This window comes from Phascolarctos cinereus, unplaced genomic scaffold (assembly GCF_003287225.1).
Source record: "Phascolarctos cinereus isolate Bilbo 61053 unplaced genomic scaffold, phaCin_HiC Scaffold_1;HRSCAF=81, whole genome shotgun sequence".
Lineage (NCBI taxonomy): Eukaryota > Metazoa > Chordata > Mammalia > Diprotodontia > Phascolarctidae > Phascolarctos > Phascolarctos cinereus.
In genome coordinates, this window is record NW_027555514.1 from 134,296,788 (window position 1) to 134,320,745 (window position 23,958).

A 23,958-nucleotide genomic window follows, 5' to 3' on the forward strand; every position below is an offset into this window, starting at 1 on the left:
ATTTCTGGCTGTGCTGGAATGATGCAAGACACTAGACAAGAGCACAGGAATCATAGAATGCTTTCTGGCCTCCACAGATTTGCACTAGCTTGATCACTCACTCAATAATTGAGAGAATAGGGTTCATGATTTTGAAAACCAAAATGATTGCTTTGGGCCTAAAGAATATGGTTCCTTATAAATCTCTCTGACTATGTTTAAAATGCAGAAACAAGCCTCCGGAAGTTAGTTTATTCTGTGTCCTTGTATCCCCCACAATGCTTAGCACAATGTTTTCACCAGAGTCGGTTGCTCAATAAATATTTTGTCAAATGAATGAATGCATCTTCTTGTCTGGTTCTCATAAAAGATACTTCTTTATCCTTCAGTATGTACTTTCAGGGGCAACCAGTTGGCACAGTAGATAGAGTGCTGGGCCTGAAGCCAGGAAGATTCATCTTCCTGAGGTCAAATCTGGCCTCAGACACTAGCTATGTGACCCTGAACAAGTCACCTAACTCTGTTTGCCTCAGTTCCTCCAAATAAGCTGGAGAAGGAAATGGCAAAGCACTCTAGTATTCTTGCCAATAAAAGTCCACATCGGATCAAGAAGAATTGGACATTGATGAAAACAACTGACCAACAACAACAATGTACCTTTAAATTCAGAAAATGATGAGCTTTTAAAATAAGAATAGAAATTCCATAATAAAAGAAGCTTAGTATAATGGAAAGAGCAAAGGAGATAGTCAGAGAGCTTAGATTTGGGTCTCAGCTCTTCCATTTATTGTATGACCTTAGTCTAGTCCTATTTTCTCTCTGGAGGCAGCTTAGTGGGACAGTAGATAGAATGCTGGACCATGAGTCAGGAGTTCAAATCTAGCCTCAGGTACTTACTAGCTATGTAACCCTGGACAAGTCACTTAACCTCATTCTGTCTCAGTTTCCCTAACTGTAAAATGGAAACATCACATAGCACCTATCTTCTGGTTTTGTTGTAAGAATTAAAAGAGATAATGTTTGCAAAACACTTAGCACAATGCCTGGCACATAGCACATGCTTAAAAATGCTTGTTTCTTTCCTTTCTTCCTTCCTCCCTTCCTTCCTCTTTGACATTGTTTTCCTCATCTTTAAAATGAGTAGGTTGAACTAAGCGGTCTCTAAGATTCATGTTAGCTCTAACACTGAGATGCTGTGACATTTTAAAAATAAGGAATTTTTTTTAAAGACACCTGGGGCTTCACATTGACATTACCAAATCTAAAACAATTCAAAGAAAAGATTCCTATTCTTTCTTTTTTATCTTTAAGTTCATTCAACCTCAGCTCAGAACAGAGCATGGAAAGAGGAGTGGGACAGCACAAACAAACAATGTTTACGCTCAGAATAGCTTGTTAGAAACCTATTAACTTTTAACTGTCATGATTTTAAACAGGGAGAGTATTAGGTTAGAGCTATCACTTAAGGAAATTGTAAAACATCTCCCTTGGGAGGAAATTAACTCAATTCTAGAAAGCTAAGACTACAAACTTAAAAATTAGATGGAGTACACTTTACAAGTACCAATCAATTAAACTTTAAAATCCCACTGAAAGGGAGATGTGGCTATCCTGGGCTTTAAGGAAAATCTACAATGCAATAATTTGTGGCCCAGAACTTGGTGGGAAAACCCAAGTTCTACAAGTATGAATTTCAATTCAGTTCTGTTCATTTCAATTCAACACACATTGATCAGGGCCTGCCACGTGCCACCTGCTGCCCCAGTCACAACAGCAACCAAACAAAAACAAAAACAACAACTAACAACCTTAAAAGAAGCAAAATTAAGATTACCGATTATGAGCTGGAAGGCACCTTAGAGGTCATCTGGCCTACCTCTTTAATTTTACAGATGAAGAAGCTGAGGCCTAGAGAGGTTTAGTAACTTTCCCAAAGGCCACAGAGATAGTAAGGGGTAGTAGGAGTCAGAATTTGAACTCATGATCCAGCATGCTTTCTATAGAATGACCTCCTGGGTAGTGTGCTTCCTCTCACTAGAGGTCATTAAACAAAGAACTCTGGAAGACCACCTGTCAAGTATGTTTTAGAAAGGATTCTTTTTCAGGTTGGGGTTGAATTGGACAGCCTTTGAGATGTCTTCTCCAATTGTGAGAGCTAGGAAGACGCCAAAATCTCAGAGAGAGAATATAATATGTACACAAATTTGCCTGGTACAAGGTGGTATGTGATAAGAACAAAAGAGAGGTCCTGACCAAGCTCTCTAGGGAAATTTATGGAGGGAAAGCTCATTTTTATCGAGGGCTAAAAATGATGCCTGATTAACCCTTTGTGGGACCCTTTTCTACAAGAGGCATCAAGAGTAGCTGCTGAATCCTAGCTCTATAACAACGTTCAACCATCTAAACCCTCAAATTGGCCCTTTGCAATTCTAAGGTTATGCTAACATGAAGCTGATGTGGCCAGCTATGGTACAGAGCTGAAGACCTGGGCTTGGGAAAACGACCGGAGTCATTGGAGACATCCCAATGCTGGTGTCTTTTATCCTCTGTCCCAGACCCACTTCAGAGATAGAGTCACTGCAAAGTATGGCAACTCTATTCACTAATGAAACACATGCAACTAGTACCACTATTTTAAAATTTTTAAAAAAAACTTCATTCAGGCTTGGAGTCCCATTAAAATGTCAATGTTCTTAGGAGAGGTAGATTTTAAGCTACTATATATCATTGCTACCTACACGTGACTGAATTTATCTGACCTTTTCCAGATAGTAAGTTTGCATAGAGATGAAGTACTCCATACTCCATGTAGACAGCCTATTCCACTTAAGCCATAGAAGAGGTCTAACTAGAAGAGAAAGAAAGAAATTCAAATTACAGGAAACTGTTTCATAAATAACAAAGGTTTGAAACTATATACATGTGTTCAGGAATGGGGAGAGTAATATCAACCCACTATACATAGAAAGAAAAGAAATTATTGTACCCAGCACCTGGCACATTTCCTAGCATATAGTAGTGGCTTAATAAATACTGTTAATTCAGAAGTCAGCAAACTACTGTCCAAGGGCCAGCTCCATCTGCTGCCTATTTTTGTACTATTTAATTAAAAATGTGAAAATCATTCTCAGCTCTCAGGCTATAGAAAACAGGCAGTGGACAGGATTTGGCCTGTGGGTCACAGTTTGCCATCCCTAGCCAACTGACTTAGCTCAACACTTCTCAGACTAAGGGAACCAGGATAGGCTTTCCATAGGAGCACTTGAGCTGATCTTTGAAGAAAACCGGACTTCTGTGAGGCAGAGAGGTGAGGAGAGAATGCATTCCTGGAATGGGAGACATCCTGAGCAAAGGCCAGGAGGCACCAATTTGAATGTTGTGTACAAGGAACGTACTGTGCAGTAAGCCTGGAAAGGAAGGCTGGAACAAGATTGTTATGGATTTTAAATGTCAAGGGAATTTAGATTTTTATCTTAGAGGCAAGAAGTCACTGGGGCTTCCTGAATAGGAGAATGATATGGTCATACCAGTGCTTTAGGAATAGCAAACAGGTAGCTGTGTGAAACATACATTATTAGATAGAGGAGAGAAAAGAGACAGGGATGTGAATTAGGAGACTATTGCAATAATCCAGTTAAGAGGTGATAAGGAGGATGAGTGGAGAGAAGAGGATGTATGTGAAATATATTAAGAAAAAAGAATTGTAATGCTAGACAATCACACACATCTGTTTCATTGTCTATGGTGTGCCAGTCAAGCACAATGTGTGTATTTGTGTTCAGCTTATGTGGAGAACTAGCTGAGATTGAACAAAATTGATCTCGTGAATGAAAAGGTGGCCTTCTATCATTGATTTAGAATCAGTTATTGAAGAGAACAAGGACTGTATAATAGGCACTACATTGTGCCAGCAGAATGTATATAAAAGGATCACTGTCCAATTTTATTCACTTTTAGATACTATGACATTTCTGGTAACAATACCCATTACATATAGTTTGGTAAAATGTAGAATTTCAGTATGTTATTAACCAAGATTCTCAAGCTAGACTAAACATCCATAAGTCTAACCAGGGGTACCAGAACCCAAAGAAGAAACACCAAAGTGATAGTAGCTATCTACAAGTCTGGTTCCTTTCTAATGAGACTGATGCAACGTATGTTTTAAGCAAGCAGAGTTTGAAAAAAACAGCTATATGGTTCCAGCCAAGTTATAAAGACATTTACAAACAAAACAGTGAATTTTAAAACAAAATCTGAAATTTTTAACTGAAAATATTAATGAAATTGGAATGATCTACCTAAATAAGAGGGATATGAAAATTGGTGATAGGCATCTCATCAGGTTAGATCATTGTCAGTAATGTGAAATACACTGGACTAAGAAGATAAAAGAGATAGCCACCATGAAGACAAAACAAGTATCTGTATTCACAGCAATTGGGGCATGTAGGAGCAAGACAAGGTGGATTAGGAGCTGGTCTATACTGATGAGTGGTTTAGGAAACAGCCTAGGAGCTGTGAGAATTTTAGCATGAAAGGGGAGTCAAAATTAAGATGAGAATACTTTGTGTGTGTAGGAGATTACAGAGTAAGACAATATGAGTGAATCTGAGGGTAGAGCTTGGGAGCCACAGCAATACAGTTGAAATTCATCCAAAGAAGAGAGTGAGTAACCAAAACACAAGTGCAAGTACAAACTGAGGGCCTGAGTAGTTTGTGGTGCATTTTGGGTCATAGAGTGGGTCACAGATTTGGAGGTGGTAAGGGGCCCAGAAGTTATCTGGTCCACCACTCTCAATTTATAAGAGAGGAACTGAGACCCAGAGTCAAACAGGTTGTAAGTGGCACAGCTAAGATTTGAACCAAGTTCCCTTTGCCTCCAAATGCAGTGCTCTTTTTACTGTACAACACTACCTCTCATTAGAGAATAGAGTGAGAAAAGAAAGTGTGAGAAAGGGGTAGGCCTGTCATCCGGTGGCTAGTACTATCCCAGTCCACAATGATAAAATGCTACAAGATCAGATTCTGTCCAGTGCAGTGTATCTGAGCAAGCACAGAAAGAAATGCCCAAGGTAGACTAGCGGATCAAAGTACTAGATGCCAGGACACCTACGATAAAACACATTGGTGGCAAACAGTAAAGTCCCTATGATTAAATAAGTTGTGCATACCACAGTTAGAGTAAACATAAAATGGGTGAAAGAGATGGTTTTCGATCATTTAAAAAAAAATTAAGCTACCATTATATTATTTGATACCATTAGCGATAAGCATTTTTTAATTTTAAAGTTCATTTTACTATAATACTTCCACTAACATTTTATTTAAAATGTAATTTCCTGCTATAGTAAAAATTTAAAAAGCAATGGCTTAGAATCATGGAGCTTTGAACTGAAGTTCCCTCTCAAATCACGGTTCTACTCTTTCTGTAACTATGTGACTTCAGACAAGTTACAAATTTGCTAGTCATCAATGTCTCAATAGAAAATCCAAATCAGAGGTAATAGACATATGAGAAAGAGCATTGGGTTTGGAGTTGGAGAATTTGGGTCTGAATTCCACCTCTGCCACTTGCTAGCTGTGTGACTGGGGGTAAGTCACTTCTCTGGGTGTCAGTTTCCTAAGCCATGAAATGAAGGGATTGGTCTTAATGTTGACCTAAGACCTATTCCAGTTCTAAAACTATGATCCTAGTGCATGGGGATACTACAAAAATTAAATATTAGTAAAATACCTGTGAAAATGCCTTAGATTTACAGTGTAAGGCAGGAATGTTCTTTTTACTACTCTATTCATTAAATGTTTTTTTTTTAATTTCAATTATTTCCTATGGATGAAAAAGTACAATGGTTGGTGAGGCTCATGAGCTTTTGTCTCCATTGAATGTGTATTCACATAGTACTTTGAATATGAGCAAGCCATTCTAGAGGCCTCACCTGTGAGAGAGAACTGTCCCAAGCACTACCATTCACTCTTTTCACTCTTCAGAGGAAAGGTGCTATGTAAATTAGCCTTCTGTTCACTTCTAATCTCTATCATCACTACCATGTTCATAAACATTTCATTTGCATTGTACTTCAATCTCCTTTTCATTCACTTTGTGCTTTCTCCTAGGTACCTTTGCACACCCTGTCAAGGAAAGTGTCCACTGTGACTGACTCCTGGTTTCTTTTTGTTGATCAGTTATTTTTCAGTCGTGTCTGACTCTGTGTGACCCCATTTGGGGTTTTTTTTAGCAAAGACACTAGAGTGGTTTGCCATTTCCTTCTCCAGTTCATTTTACAAATGAGGAACTAAGGCAACCAGGGTTAAATGTCTTGGCCAGGGTCACACAGCTAGTAGGTGGTGGAGGGCAGATTTGAGCTCAGGAAATCTTCCAGCTCCAAACCCAGCATTCTAAATACTTTGCCACCTAGCTACTGGTTTCTTAACTCTGAAGAAGCTACTTCCTTGGAGTTACATTACCTAAGTATGTTAATGGAAAGAAATTTACTTTTTAAATATGATTACATAACTTTTAGAGAACATTGTTCTTGAAGGGATGATCCACAGAGAATCAGACAGATAGGAGAAATCACTTTACTTAAAAAAAAATTACAAATAATCAATATGTCACTTCCAAGTATACATCAGCATATTTTCTCTATACCATTGTTTTTATCTTTAATGTATCAAAACAATAATAGTGGGATTTGCTAGTCGTCTTGTTGTTTCGATCATTTTATTTTACCAGTTGGATTTCTGCAAGTTTTTATTGTACATAATTTAATTTTGGATTTTCCCCACCACACATATTTTCATTTAGTTCTCATTTTCTTTACCAGGTGTTTCTTTTGTTGATATTAAACTGTTTTACATTTTTAAGCTCTAGGTTGTTTTCACTGAATCTGCTCTTTTTTCCCTTCTACTTTAAAAATCTAGGTCAGATGCAGAGAAAGAACCCTGACTTTCAAATCAGAGGACCTGAGTTCAAATTTTGTCTCTGATCATTCCTAACAGTGTGATCTTGGGCAAATCATTTAACCTCATAGGACCTCGGTTTCCTCATTTGTAAAATCAGAGAGTTGTACTAAATTACCTCTAAGGGGTCTTCCAACTTTATACTCATGAGCCTTTGATAATTTGGTATTTCCCTTTAGATGAGACAGCAGTCTCTCTCTTTAGGTAAAGTCACATAGTAAATACAGCACTGAGCATAGAGTCAAGAAGACATGAGTTCAAATCCTGCCCTAGACATTTACTAGCAATGGTAAATCACTTAACCACTGTCTGCCTCAGTTTCCTCAAATGTAAAATGGGGAGCATAAGAGAACCTACCTCCAGGGTTATTGTGAGGCTAACATGAAATGATACCTGTAAAACACTTAGTATTGTGCCCAGTATATAATAGTAGGTGCTACATAAATGTTAGCTGTTATTTCTACTCCTACCACTACTACTATTATTATTAGGTGGCTATGTTTTGAATTGAGATACTTAAATGTCTCTGTTGGTAGATAGCTCACTGACTTCTGTTAGTATGACTTTTGGGGGGTTTTGATCCTAGACTTGGGATTTTTATCAATGAAGGTCTCCTGATGTGGAAAGTCTATTCACATCCACAGGTCAGCCACTCTTCTGTCTTACTGTCTTAGAGAGTTGACTGGGAACACTGAGAGATCCAGTGATTTACCCAGGATCTCACAGAGGCAGTACTTGAATTTAATTTTTCTTCTAGCTTCTTGAGGGCAGGGATTGAGGGTTGTCATGTCTATCTTTTTCATTTTTTTTTTTTTAGGCAATTGGGATTAAGTGACTTGGCCAGAGTCACACAGCTAGTAAGTGTCAAGTGTTTGGTCTGAGGCCATTTTTGAACTCAGGTCCTCCTAATTTCAGGGCCAGTGCTGTACCCACTATGCTACCTAGCTGCCCCTCATGTATGTCTTTGTAACAATAGGAGCATGGACTGGCACAAATTCGGTGATTAATAAATGCTTGTTGATTTATTCTTGACTCCAAGGCCAGTCCTCTATGTAAGCCATTCGGCCTTTCTATGAGTAGGTTAAAGCTTCAAAGAGATTTTGTAATGAAAGTGACCCTTCATATCAACCAGCTTAGCACATCAAAGTGTTGTTTCCTGGTGATTACATGCTGAAGGGTCACCAAAAATTTATATTACACACAACAAATTGCTTCTAAATTATCCTCAGGCTGTTTTTATAATGGAAGGTCATTTCTACAATGCTATTGACCAAGCAGTTCTATGCAGTTCAACCTAATTATGTCCAAACCAGACAAGATCTGAAAACTTGCTATTTGAAGAAGTTATTATTCTTTTAACACTGGTCAGAACCCTCACAATGTTTTAAAAAAAAAAACATTCCCTCCTTGTAGTCACAAGAATTTGGATGGAGAGACAGAAGGCTCACTGTAGGTAGAAGCAAGAAGACATAAGAAACCACCCCACCAGAAAAAGCACCCATTCTCTAGATGATCAAATATCTGAGCACCTAAAGGACATGAGAGGTTCCAAGAAGTATGAGGAGTTTATTCTCTAGTTGGGAAGTTAAAATATAACATAATACCAAGCAGGCAAGAATAACTGTCAGATCTCAAAATTAAGAAATATGATTTCACGTTCTGTCCGTTGCCCACCTTCCCCAGCCATGGTGGCCTATTGAAGTCAGGCTGGACTCAGCTATATCCAATATTCCCAAATCTGTGCAAAAGCATTAATAGCTGCACTGAAGACTGAATTCAAAGCAAATGCTGAAAAAGCTTCTGGCAGCAGTGTAAAAATAGTGAAAGTTTAAAAGCAGCAATGTAACCTGAATAATGCTCCATTTTCAAAGTGAAGCTTTTCAGTTATATGTTATGGCAGATTAGACACTGTCTCTCTTCATGTTTTGCTATTGAGAGGAAAACACCTGACTGTGTAAATGGACATGCCAATAAACTAAGCCCTGGTTCAAAAAAAAAAGAAAAGAAATATGATTTCCTGCTAAAGAGGTCAGAGGAGATACAATTTCAATTAGGATTTAAAGGACATATAGAATTTAAACTGGTAGAGGAGGGGAGAAATGCAGTGCATATAAAAGGGCAAAGGTGAGAGTTCACATTAAGAGTTCAGTGGATAAACCAATTTGCCTGGAGCGGAAAGTTTATCTAGGGCAGCCACAGAAGGCAAGTCTGGAAAGTCAGATTGAGACCAGATTGTGGACAAGCCCTAAGCACTTTGGGCTTTGTCCTGCAGACAACTGGGAGCTATTAAAGGTTTTTGAGCAAGGGAGGGGTGCAACCACAGATTTCTTTTGAAACATTAACTGGGTGGTGGTACATAGTATAAATTAGGAGACAATTGGGGATAGAGAAAAGCCACCTGGTATAATGGAGAGAGTGTTGGATTTGGAGTCAGAGAATGGGGTTTGAATACCAACTCTACTGTTCACTACCTGTGTGATCTTGGGCATGCTACATAACCCCTCTTCACCTCAGTTTTTTTTTTCCCAATGACAATTTTATTTTATTTTCACTTCTGAATTCTCTCTGTCCTATCACTCCTCCATCCATTGAGAGGACAAGAAAAACAAAACCCCTTACAAATATGTATAGTCATGCAAAACAAATTTCCACATTAGCCATGTCCAAAAAGAAAAAGGAAAAAAAGAAAAAGAAAATATGCTTCAATTTGCACTCTGAGTCTATCAGCTTTCTATCTGGAAGAGGATAGCACATTTTATCATGAGTCCTTTGGAATTGTTTTGGTCACTGTATTGCTTAAGAATTAGTTGATTTTTTTTCTACAATTTTACTATTATTTTATAAATTGTTCTCCCGGTTCTGCTCAGTTCATTTTGTATCAATTTACACAAGGTTCCCCTGGTTTTTCTAAAACTATCCCGTTCATCATTTCTTACAAAACAATAGTATTCCATTGCATTCGTATACAAAAACTTGTTCAATCATTCCTCAACTGATGGGCATCCCCTCAGTTTTCAATTCTTTGCCACCACAAAAAAGCTGCTACAAATATGTTTGTACATATGGGTCCTTTTCTTATTTCTTTGATCTATTTTCCTCTTTCTTTTATCTCTTTAGTACCTAATAGCAATATTACTTGGTCAAAGGGTATTCATAATTTAATAGCTTTTGGGGAATAGTTCCAAAATGCTTTCCAGAATGGTTGGACTGGTTCACAGCCCTACCAAGAATGTACCTGTTTTCCTATGTCCACTCCAACATTTGTTGCCTCAGTTTCTTCATCTATAAAATGAAGACCTAGGATTAGATGACCTCCAAACTCCCTTCCAGCTCTAAATCTTCTCCTATGATCCTATGATAGCAGTTAGGAAGCTATCACGAATCATTTACTCATACAGAATTAAGGGCTTAACCAAAAACAGTAGGAATGGATAGGAAACATTGGAAGCTAGAGATATTATGAAAAAATTTACAAGATTTTTTAGTATTTAGTATTAGATATGGAAGGGATAAGAATGAAATCAAAAGCTAACTCAGACACTACCTGACAAGTAAAATAATCATATGATTTAAATACATAAGGAAATGAGGAGGAGCTGGGTTTGAACCAGTTCTTTAGCTCATTTCTACTACTGTATGGGGGAAAAAAGACTATGAACTCCCTTCTTGATGTGTCTCCACTGCCATTTCTTTGCCCTAGACTGATACGGTCCAGAGAGTTTAAAATATTGTTAGTGTCAGAGAAGTTTTATGAGACTTCCATGGATCTCCTGGGAGCTTATTGAGGTGAATCCTTCCTCCACTGAGGCAGATAGCAGCCCTTCCATGCCTTCCTATCTTCTGCGATCCTTATCCATGTTATTTCTTGAATCCTCTGATATTAGGCCTTCATTCACCACATATGGCAACGATTTATTTTATGTCATGACCTGTATACAATTCAAGCCCCAACCATACAGCTTTCTGTTGCTCTTTGGTTCACCTTCTTACAATGTTGAGTCCTCTGAAATTGTAGTGGTCTGTAATTTGCAGTCACAGATCATCATTAGAAAATGTTAGTGTTAGAGAGAGACAGAGAAACAGAGATAGAGACAAAGACAGAGAAGGTCAGAGAGACGGAGATGGGTTTTACAGTGGAGAATAGTTTAAATCAATGAAAGGTCTACCATAACCAGGCCTAAAGAGATCCAAAAGACTAGATACACACACACACACACACGTGTGTGTGTGTGTGTGTGTAGATAGCAATTCATATAGCAACTAGGTGTCACAGTGGATAGAGCACCAGGCCTGGAGTCAGAAAGACCTGAGTCCAAATCCGGATTCAGACATTTACTAGCTGTGTGACCCTGGGCAAATGACTTAACCCTAATTACCTCAGTTTCCTTATCTATAAAAGGAGCTAGAGAGGGAAGTGGCAAACCACTCCAATAACTTTGCCAAGAAAACCCCAAATCGGGCCACAAAGAGTCAGACATGACTGAAACAACTGAACAACTATCTATCTATCTAGACCCACATACGCTTATATATATACATATATACACATACATAAAATTTATAGCAACTCTTTTGCGACAGCAAAGAACTAGAAATTAAAGTAACGCCCATTGGGCAGAGCTAAGCAAATTATAGCATGTGAATGTAATAGAGTATATTATGTCATAAGATTATGTCATATTATATATATATATATATATATATATATATGTCATATTATGTCATAACAGAGTATATTATGAAAGTGACAATTTCAAAGAAGCCTGGGAAGACCTTATGATTTGATGCTAAACCAAAAGAACAATAACAACATTGCAAAGAAAAACAACTTTGAAAGACTTAAGAACTCTGACCAATATAATAACTAATCACAATGGAGAGTGAAACATGTTACCTCTCTTCTGGTACAGAAGAGATACAGAATAATATCAGCATTTTTTTAGATGCTGGGCTATGCATATTTGTTACAATGGCTTTGTTTTTCTTTTTCTGTTTTTCCAATGGGGGGAAACATGTAGGAAGAAAGGGAACGGGTGTAAGGTAGCCAAAAGAAAAAGAAGAAAAGGTAATTAAAGCATCATTTTTTTAAAATGCACAGAAGAGAACAGAAAAAGTCCAGAAAGAATCACAGACAAGTTAGGGTTACTTTGAAAGTGTCATACTGGATTTTTTATTTATTTGAAAGAACAAGCTGTACATGAGATAAACAGTTTCATGTACAATACTCTTCTTCTGTTATGCTATGTTTATAGAAATGCCCATTTTATTCAATATTTGTTAAATTCAAAATAAAATTTAAATTTAAAAAATTTAAAAAGAAAGCTCTAAGAAAGAGAAATGCTTATAATTATCATCATCTGCCATCATAGCACTTTGGCTTATGATTCTCTTGTTAATCTATCAATCAGTAAACATTTATTAAGCACCTACTATGTGTCAGGTACTGTGCAAAGTGTTGGGAAAGAGACAAGTCCCTAACCTCAAGGAGTTTGTAGATAACATGTAGTATTACGTATTACATCAACTCCGTTGGGTGTGCATGCCCTTCTGACACTTTAGGCTCTATAGGCACAAGGACTGCTTTACTTCATCTGAACTTTGCATCAATTACTGTTTGAGATTTGGTTTATGTGTTCCCATAATTAATGGCAAAGATCATTCACTGCATCTCACCAGCACCTAGGTTTAAGACTAGACTGAGATCACACCAAACTAAAGTGGAAATTTTGCCTCCCTGATGTTTAGGAATAGTGACTCTCATCATAGCTACTCCTTTCTGGAGTCACATAGATTAAGGTTAAGGACAATATCTTGGAAAGACTGTAGGGAAAGCTTCCCTCTCTTCCCCAAAGTTCAAGGCAGAAATGTTCTATATATAAAAAACTGAGAATATTATTGTGCTATAAGATACAATGAATATTAGGAATTCAATGAATCATGGGAAAACTTATATGCAATGAAGCAGATTCCTGTAAGCAGAACCAGGAAAATAATACACACAATGAGCATGTAAACAGGGGGGGGGGGGAAGCAACACAACAAAACTAAACTGAACATTGTGGTTTTATTGTAATGAGGTTCTCACATGTGTGCAGACCTCATTAGCTAGCTCAGATGTACTCCACATGGAACTGCTTCTTAGAGGACAGTGATGACATATAAAGGAAGTTCCTTAGAGCAACAGTAACATATGTGGTTGTTCTATAAGTGGTTCCAGTTGGCCTATGATGTCATTGAGAGGAATCTCATTCTATTGGCTAAATAGCCAAAATTGTCAGAATCTTCAGAAAGACACAAGTCAGCTTCAGTCACTTCTTGGCTCTTCTTGGACTCATTGTCTTCAGCTGTCTTCTAATGGCAGGAAAGTATCCTGGTGAAAGTCAAGGGTCTTGGGATTTTGCCCCTCTGAGACCAGATGGCCCCTGAGAAATGGAGCCTCCTAGACCTTTTCATTCATTTTTTTCATTCTAGGTGCAAGGAGTGAAGTGTCTAATTTTAAGAATTTCAAGGACCATGAAAGCAAGCCAAAGAAGCCAGGAATAAGAACTCAAGTCAGATTTTGTAGCCAGTATAGCACCCATGACTCAGAAAGCAATGAACAATTTTTAGCAGTGACCTTCTAGATCCCAATCTAGCAGAATGAGTCATCCAGCAGAGACACCACCTTTGGGCATGAACTTGGTAAGACCAATGCTTTGTAAAGCATTTTGAGCTAAATTTTGAGCCTAATCTCTCCACAAGAGACAGAGATATTTTAAGGGGGGAATCGTGCCCCAGAGATGTTGGGGAAAATTTTTGTATTTTTTTTTGTTATGTCTTTGAGGTAAAAACCCGTTTGGAAAAGGTACCCAGGGGTAAATGATTAAATAGAATTGGGATGCTAGTCACTGGGCCCCTGCAAATGGAAGGAACACAGTCAGTAGGGTATTCAAACCAATAGCAGTAGAGGAAGAGAAATACCCACAAATCCCTCAGGGAGCCTGATAACCCTGAAGGGAAGATGTAGTCTACCTGGTTCAGAGAAAGTGGGGCTAGAACACATAAGTAACATGATAATAATCAAACATGGGTCCAGAAAAGCAATAAGATAAATATTTTGTAGAAGAGATGGAAATCTGTGGATGTGGAATGTTATATATACCATCAGATATCATTTCTATGTTGGTTGCTCTTGTCACAAAGGGTTTTTTAAAAATCAGATTTCAAGAGAAGGATCTCTTGGTAGGGAAGAATGGATGGAGTACATTCAGGAATTAATGTATTATAAAAGGCAAAAAGCTTCAATAAAATAAAAAAGTGAGTGTAATGGAGCTTTGGTGCATGCCCAGATCACTTAAGATGGAGGCAGTCATGTGGGACATGCCAGGGACTTGCTTCTGGGAGAACAAATTCTGCATTTATTTGCCATAGATCTGGAAATTGCCTCTTCCCATTACCTAGGTAGCCAGAACTGGTGCCAGTCTGGGACAGTCTCACTCTCTTTCCAGTGGCAACTAAGGGTAAAGTTCTTGTTCACTGGCACCATGCAGTACATTAGGTACAAAAGAGACCACCTTCCCTCACCTTAGGTCCTGTGGCCCAATGAAACGGACTTGAGGTTTTGGTCTGTTTTGTCTGTCCTTTTCAGTTCTAGGTGCAGCAGATAGAGTTCCCAGACCCAGGAGCTGTAGCCATGGAGAATGTGGAGCCCAGAAATCCAGGCCAGATACTGCTGTCAGCAGAGCAGGAACACCCTAAGAGACCAGGGTCCTGGGATATAAGCCCCAGAAGGCTTTGTACTTGGAACCTGGTGGGATTTATGCTGCATAGGAACTAAGCTAAGCTGTGAACCTAATCACTTTCCTCCCCCAGAGACTGGGGGGAAGTAGGGTGGATTCCGTCCCTGAGGTATTGGGGGGAATGTGTGTATGTTTGTTCTTGTTATACTTTTGAAATAAATTTCTTTGTAAAAATTAATCTATTAATTGGTTAAATGAAACAGGTCAGTCAGTTCAGAAATATTTGTTGATAATAACAGCTAACATTATGGAGCTTATTATGTGCCAGCCACTGTGCAAAGTGCTTTACAATTATTATCTCATTTGACCCTCACTACAACCCTGGGAGCTGCTAATATTATCCCCATTTTACAGATAAGGAAACTGAGGCAAACAGAGGTTAAGTGGCTTGCCAAAGGTCACACAGCTAGTAAGCGTCTGAGGTAAAATTTGAACACAGATCTCCCTGATTCTAGGCCCAGTGTTCTACCCACAGCGCCACCTAGCTGCCTTAAGCACCTACCTGCCATTAGGCACCTGCTATGTGCCAAACATTTGTGCTAAGCCCTGAGGATGGAAAGAAAAGCAAAAAATAATTCCTGTTCTCAAGGAGCCCACAGTCTAATGGGATGACCTCTAAAATTTGGGAAACACAATCAAAAGGACTTGAGCCAAGGTCAGAGACTAAATACCCCAGCCCAAGCCCCTCTAGGGTACTAGAGAATCCTAGGGGGAACAGTGAAATGTAATATACCTGACCCTCAGGCAGTGGAGAACCAGAGAACTCACTGTTACATATATATTTAATGCTCTCTTTTATCATGAACAAAGCTTAAATAAGAACCTAAGATTTTTTTTTACATTCTAGTCATCATTTTGCATTGACTCCTTTAATCTTGGATGATTCACTTAACTTGTCTCTTTCTGATTTTTCATCTGGAAAATAGAGATGACTTTATCCCTGCTAATCCTCCAAAGAATTCTGTGAAGAATAACTAAATATTCAGTACTCAAATGAACCTTTGATCTCCTCAATGAAGGCATTCCCTCCAGTGATGTAGACTGTAATCCAGCTTGGCTTGCTCATACTGTATGGATGGACTTCTGTCCACTGTCTTTCATAAACTCACCACAGGGAAACCACCCAATGTGCCAGGGCTTTTCTCACTTTCCCTCGACAGAGCTAGGATACCCATGGAGCAATCAGACTGTCCATCATCTTTCTTCACTCTTGCAACAAGATCAACCAATATTTTTGACTCATATGTTTCTTCAATTACTTGCTTTACAAGGTCTCACCTTTATAAACTGCTTGCTTATCATGTGTTTCAGCCTGCCTACATCCATTATGTATGCACCTCTCCATTGCTCTTTGGATGAGCCTCAACTTCAATTCTTTAGACAACAGTATTGTAAGAATATAAAGGGGAATGTGACTTTTATTAGGTCCACCAGATGTTTACATAGTGCATTACTACTAAGTCCTACGTATTCCAGTAGTTTATTGGAATACTTCAGAAACCTTCATACCAAGCAAAAAGAGCACAAAGAAACTCCAGGATATTGAATAAAGCACAAAAAGCAATATTGAGCTTATATCATCATATGATCTTATTTCACTGCATGATACAAAGAAAGAGGTCTCTCATCAGAGAAGCATTTAGCTGCTTCTGCCATATCGTAGCCAATATATAAAGCCAGGCAGATTAACCATGATGTATGATTTTCTACAACTAATTTTATGCTCCAGAAATGTGGCTTGCCTGGCCTGAGCATTACATAAGGTATATATCTTTTCAGAGGCAAAAAGTGCCTGCACAAAGCAATATGAAATGCTGCATAGATTTCTTGGAATATGTTGATGGGTAATGACAGGTTTTCAGAGATTATGTCATGAGACATGACTAAATTGGCACCGTTATAATTAATGTTTATTTAAAAGTCCTCAAAGAGGGAGGTAGAAGATGTGTCTCCAGTTTTAGGATCTGAGATGATTCTTTTGTCTGGCTTTTCTAAAAACCTGGGGCAATGGAAATGAGCTAATGCTAATATGCATATTAATCAAGGTTAGGTTGAAGTGTTTCCGAAGACAAATTCTAATTTAAAACCAAACTAATTTCTCCCTTTGGAATAATATCCATATTGACAAATTCTGATCCTAAGAGAGCTAAGCAAAATAAACATCGAATGAATAGAAAATTTCTCCTTAGTCCATCTAACAATTTCTTTACTCAAGTATTATCTCAGTTGCTATTTCCATTATGAATATTTTTGGTGTTTTGAATGTCTTAGAGCAAAGGTACTGCCTATGTGTTCAAGTTATTTATCATTACTACTATCAGACTTACCACTACAACCGCACATTTTAATTCAATCGCAGGGATTGGGATTGTATTTCATTAGTAAAGAGAATTCCCAGGTAAAAAAGCTTCCTCTACCAATGCATGTTGGCACCTTCTTTGTGACTCACAATCATTTATGATTCTTCAGTGTATCTCTCCTTCTAATTATGAACATCACAACCCATCTATGTCTTTTCATCCTGTACAAGTTGTGTTTTTCCTCCTATAAATCTCCCATACAGGGTATCCCCAACATGCAAGAGTCTTTCCTTTGGATCTTTTGGCCATATATGAATACTCATGAAGTACATGGGCTATTTGCTATCCCTTGCATAACAAGAGGTTATGTGACTGGCCCACTCTCTTTTCCAGTTATATATCTCTCCGGTGACATGAATTTTTTCTATTTTCTTCCACAATTATGATGCATGTAGGGTAGAAAGGCAGTGTGACTTACTAGATAGAGATGTGACGTTAGCATCAAGAAGACATGGGTTCATGTCTCTCCACCTCTGACAGAACTGTCTGGGGGGCTGTTGGTCAGTCATTTAAACTCTCACTGGCCCCAGACCATAAGTTACAGAGCAGGTGCCTGTCTATATTGGTATAGAGAGTTTCCACATCAGGAATTCCTGATACCAATGGAATCACAGGTTCAGTATTAAAAAAAAAGGATACACATAAAAATATTGTCATTGTAATTCATATAGTAAATTTGGTACAATGTTAGCAATACCATCAGTCTTGGGACTGTTCTCTGTACCACATGCACTTACCCAATCTGTATTTACCCCAGATGAAAAGATCCCTAGCTGTGCATGATCCAACTCTGCCATCTGCATTTGGGTCTAAAGGGAAATAGTAAGGGCATCTGTAACACTAGGATACACCCTATATAAGGTAAGAAGGATCCTTCCCCAAATACTTGTTAGCAAAACAACTACTTACCACCAGAGCATATCCTTATTGTATCCACCCCAACAGAGATAGTTTTCTTATCTATGAAATGAGAGGATTCGATTATAGCAAAGAACTGAAACAACATGAGTGCCCATCAATTAGGGAATGGCTGTACAAGTTAGAAATATGAATGTAACAGAATGTTACTGTGCCATAAGAGATGCTGAAAAGGACAGATTCAAAGAAACCCAGGAGGATTTGTATGAATTGATATAAAGTGAAGTGAGCAGAACCAGGAAAATAATTTGTGTAGTGACTATATTATAAATGAAAACACCTCTGAAAGACTTAAGAACTATTATTAATGCAATGACCAGTTATGGCTCCATAAGACTACAAATGAAACACGCCTCCCACCTCTCAGCAGAGAGGTGATGGACTAGACATAAGCAATAAGACATATATTTTCAGATATAATTTATTAATTATGCTTATTTGTTTCAAGGAAAGTCTTTTATTATTTTGGGAGGAGGGAGAATGGAGGAATAAGGGAAGACTGATAGTAATACTAAAAGAAAAACAGAAGAAAGAAGCTTCAATGAATCATTAAAAATACACTGAAGGAATTAAAAGAAAGTTCGTAAGGGAACACAAGCAGGGTAAGTGATGGAATTACTTTGCTAACTTAGAATTAGATTTCCTTTTAAAAAAAAAAGAAGAAGAAGAAAGTTCCATGTCATGGAGATTCACAGTTTCATACACATTCTTCTTTTGTGTTCATCTTTATATAGAGAAATGTTCATGTTTGTTGATCTTTATCAAGTTCATAATAATAAAAGGGATTTTCAAAAGAAAATGTAGTTGAATTAAAAGCCAGTCAGTCAGCTAGTATATTAAGCATCAAGTATGTTCCAGGCACTGTGCTAAGTAATACGGATACAAAAAAGGGGGGAAAAAAACCCCAAACCAGTCCCTGAGCTCAAGCATCTCACAGCCTAACAGACTGTGAAAGAACATATAAACAAGACAGATATGGGATAAATTGGAGTCGCCAACATTAAGGAGGATTGGGAAAGGCTTCTTGCAGGAGGCGGGATTTTAGTTGTGACTGGAAGAAAGCCAGGGAAGCCAGAAGGCAGAGTTGAAGAGGGAGACAGTTTCAGGTATGGGAGGATAGCCAGTGAAAAAGCTCAGAGTTGAGAGTGTAGTGCGCAAGGAGCAGCCAGGAAGCCTGTGTCACTGAATCACAGAGTACACCCAGAGGAGGAAGGTCTAAGAAAACTGGAGAGGTAAGAAGGGATCAAATTACAAAAGAGTTCAAAAGCCTAAACCAAAGGTTTATATTTGATTGTGGAGGCGAAAGGGAGCCACTAAAGCCAACTGAGTAGGAAGGTGGTTTCTAAAATACCTTCTAGTTCCAAATCTATGACCCCATGAGCCACACAGAGTAGGAAGAATGGGCCCATTGCAACCACTGTGCTCTGACACAGTCCTCTTTCCTATCCCTCTTCACTCTTCCCAAAATTCTGAAGCCAGTTTTGCAAATAGCATGTAGGAAAGCTACAACCAAAACCAGTGCATAAGAGGATCTTTTCTCAGTGACCCAACAACCGAGAATTCACTAACTTGGGCATCTGACCTAGATGCCTAAGAAAGGAGAGCACATTGTTCTCCTTCGGGTCAGAAGAGGGAATTCTGAAAAATGCTTTTTTCAATATGAGTGACAAATGTGTGAAATGGGGGAGGCCTATCTTTACCCACTCTCAATAAAATCATCTTTCCTATCAATATCAATATCTTGCCTACTTGACTATACAATGCCATCTTCAAACATGGCAGTCACATTTCCCATTCCCTTCCTCCCACAACTAAAGTTCATCCTCTTAGTCTGTTCCTTCATTTGGAGCCATATTAAGTGACTAGTTAGCTAATCTAGTTTATTAATTTGGGCTAACAGTTGAAAAATGTTTAATGTACTACCCCTCCCAGACAATTATAATTTAATAGTTCACCACAATACTCTGGGGTCACAATGCCTGAAACCAATGAGTAACTCTAATGTGGAGGTTTGGGATGCTGCAGTAGGCAAATAGGATAGATCTTTGGGAAAAAAGAGGGACAGAGAGGCAGCTAGGTGGTGCAATGGATAGAGCACTGGCCCTGAAGTCAGGAGAAGCTGAGTTCAAATCTGACCTCAGACCAAACACTTGACATTTACTAGCTGTGGGACCCTGGGCAAGTCACTTAACCCCAACTGCCTTAAATTAAAAAAAATTTTTAAAAAAGATAAGAGAAGCAGCATTATATAGTGGTTAAACAAACAGCCTTCAATTCCTGCCACTGGAATATTCTTAAGTAAGACTATATAAATTAGAGATGTTACCAATCTGCATTGGTGGAGGGAGTTTCCACTCCAAATGTTCCACACACCTATGAAATCTGAATCAAACCATACACCCATCCAGCTGTGCTTAAGGCTGGCTCTGCTCTTCAAACAGGAATCATTAAGGATGTACTCAAATCCTTGAAAGTTTGCAGAGCACTGCAACACAGCATCTAGCACAGCAATGTCATGTATCACCTGGGTGGAGAAATTATAGGTGCTGTCAAGAGATGTAAAACCCACCCGGCTAACATGCTACCAGCAGTTTACACAGAGAATTGCTGCTTATGAGCTTGCCAGGATCTGAGTCAGATCGAGAAATGGAAGAGACCCCGTAGTCCAACTCCCAGGAAACTGGGGCCCAGGCTGATTAAATAACTTCCCGAAGTACACTAAGGTGGTAAGCATCAGAAGTGGGATATGAGCTTAGGTCCTTTGACTGCAGAGTCAATGTATTTACCACTGTACACACTGCCCCTAATTTTCTTCGTCTGGGTTCCTATGTCCCAGCAGAGGATTGACAAACAGACTGGTACTCTGCTCATAAGCAACCCTTCATAACTTCAAGTAAGATTCTCTGATAAAAATACTTGAAAAACCACAACCCTTTTCTGGTATATCCCTAATTTCTAATTTCCTATCCATTTCTGGAAGGCCCCTCCTCAGAGACTCACTTCATATCTGAAAAGGCTTCCTTTTTTTTTTTAATCTTTCTCCCTTACCTAATTCCAGGCAAACATAAAGGCAAAACACAACATACAGGTGATAATTCTACCCAAAAGGTCACTGAGGTCCCAGTCAGTTGAGTATGTGTTCTTATCAATTAACTATCTCAGTCAAATACAGAGCTGCAACCCCGAAAATTTAACAGAGATCATCTCAAGGAAAGGTTGTATCTAAAGTGGCAGTGTCCTGGTTTCTCTCCTACTCCCTCCACATATCTTTGTTCCACCATACCAGAGGACTGGGTAATGGTAAAAAGGGGACTTAAAGCCTATTTTGAACTTGGGTTTCTTAGGCAGGCATTTTGCCTTAGGTAAGCTCAGGTAGAAATGCAAGGTCCCATTGGCCTTGGGAATTTACTTCTGCCTTTGTGATGTGTGTGTACTACTTCCTATGTGACATGAAGGCACCTAGAAACTATAGCACCCTCAAAAGTATCTCTACTATAGCTGTTATAGCCTCAATATTTCATGATGAATTTCATTCTTTTTGATCTTCCAAAGACCCTAGTTAAAATGCAAAAATCCTTACTAGGGACAACACTGTCAATTATCATGAGCTAAAATCACAGACCCTCAGAATGGTTAGGTTTTCCAGGAGCAAAAGCTAGCTGGAAGAGTAAGACCCTTCAGGAATGGAAAGTTATGTAATTATCTGCAAGAAAAGGAATAGGGGCCCCATGGAGGGACTCTGGAAGGAGAAGGGTGGTAGGTCACCAAATTCAAACTTCACTTAATTCAAAGTGTTGCTGAAGAAAGTGTCCCATATCCCTCCAATGACCATCTTTAAAAGTTACAGTACTGGGTCAATGATGACTATTCACTACAGTCCCCTAGATGCTTTTTTTTTAATTGGCTAAAAGTTCCTTACCAAATTTGCTCTTATGTTCCGTCTCCTCTTCTCAATCCTCTCCCTTTTACTTCATTCTTAGTCCAGTTCAATTTGACAAGCATTATTAAGTACCCATTATGTAAGAGGCAGTATGGTTAGTGGATCGAGAGCAGGCCTTCAAACCAGGAAGATCCAGGATCAAGTTCTGCCTGACCCACGTTGGTTGAGACAGTTTCCTTAACTGGGATTTCCCATAGTAATGAAGTCACCAGTCCCTATCAGTCCCTAGCCTTACAACGTGCAAGGCACCATGCTAACCACTGAAGAAACAAAGACAAAAACCATACTGTCCCTGTTCTCAAGGAGCTTATATTCTGCTGACTTACATTCTGTTGCTATTTCATGTATTTGCTATCAACATAGGCTCTTTACTTCAGTCTTTAAGAACTGTTTCTCAAAATAAAAAAAAACAAAAACTGTTTCTCTTAGAAGTAAGATACAGTAAAAAAAAATAGGTTGCTGCTTTTCTCAGTGTATTGGTTGTGTGTCTTATTGTTAGTATAAATTAAACTAAAATGTTAAGTCCATTTGTTATTGTGTAATTTGCATATTTGCCAGATTTGTGCCTGATTTATTCAGTTACAAGACTGACTCATTCAATTGGCTGTAGGCTACCACTCCCAAACCTTTTCTGTATTTCCAACAGTAATTCTCCAATATCATCTTCATCAAATATTTTACTCACATCATTGATTCTTTTGTCCCCTTCCAAATACCCAGATTTTAAAAATAACACACAAACTACAGAGCAGCAGCACGATCAGTCTGGTGCAGGTTTGGTAACGTTAAAAGCCAGAGAATTCCAAAAACATGAAATAAACAAAAGAAAAAAGATCAATTCATCTCAAGAGAGAGAATGAAGCTAATATGCAAATGAGGAAGGGAATGCCAAACCAAGTATATAACATACCTGGAACAAACAACGAAGGCAAAAGTATGCTGATATGAAAAAACCTAGAATTATTCACACTTAAGAAGAGAAGACTGGAGAGAGATTTACTCTAAAAATAAAAAACATAGCTTTGCTTTATTTTCTTTAGGATCATCTTTCATATTCCCTTGGTGGGTGAAATTCCAGTTTTCCCTACTTGTTCAGGGATAGCAAGTGGAGGGAGAGCAGTCCTAATGTTAGGAGCAGGCCTGACAAGCCAATGTCCCGTTAATTCAGGTTCAATGTTGGGATGAAATTGGCATTCATAGGTCATTCAACTTTTAATGAAAGGGAGTTCACATAGCTGTAACACAGGGAATTGAATAAGAATATTGCAGCACTTAGCTTGGAAAGAAACCTGTCCCCTCCCCCTCCACCCTCACCACCCCTTTCACTCCCACCCCCACCATCTCCATATGGAAATACTTGTGGTCTGTAGGGCAGGGTACAGTGACTTGTGTGGTCTGGAGACACCTACCAAGTCTGAAGGGTCTCAACTCACTGTGGGACCTTTATAATGCCCTTTGGGGGTCAGAAAGCCACTTCCATATGGCCAGAGGCTATCAGGAACTTGTGTCGGGGAGGTACAGTTCAAGACCAGTCAAGTTCCAGGGACACTCTATCACCTCTCAGGCAAAAATTAGCCCAATTTACATGGAGAACAGGGTTAAACTATTGCTTCCACTATATCTGATAATTACAAAAAGTTCATACATAATTTTTGCTGACACAGTGGGTCTTGATGTAAAATGGTAGCAGTGAGCAGAAGTAGCACTAGGAACATCAAGGCCACCATATACTTGATGACATCTTGAACACAGTCAGATTCTTCATCACACGTTAGGGTCATCTATAGTAAAGTAGCTAAGAGCATCTTGTATACGAACTGTCTTGGGATCTTGATACCAAGACTTTCTTCATACAGCCATCCACCCAATATTCCCTGGCTTACCCCTTTTCCCTGGGACCCACATGAAAGGGATAATACCAAATCTTTGCCCCTGGAGAGGCTTCTGAAAAGGACCACCCCCTTCTTCCAAAGTGGCTAAATAAAGATTCTCCCTCACTTTTGTCCAGTGAATCAAAATT

The 23,958-nt window shown here is 38.7% G+C and overlaps 1 pseudogene; it reads left to right on the forward strand.

Moving 5' to 3' along the window:
* The first annotated feature begins 8,627 nt into the window (after positions 1–8,627).
* Positions 8,628–8,816, forward strand: LOC110206943 (ATP synthase F(1) complex subunit epsilon, mitochondrial pseudogene; annotated as a pseudogene).
* The last annotated feature ends 15,142 nt before the right edge of the window (positions 8,817–23,958 follow it).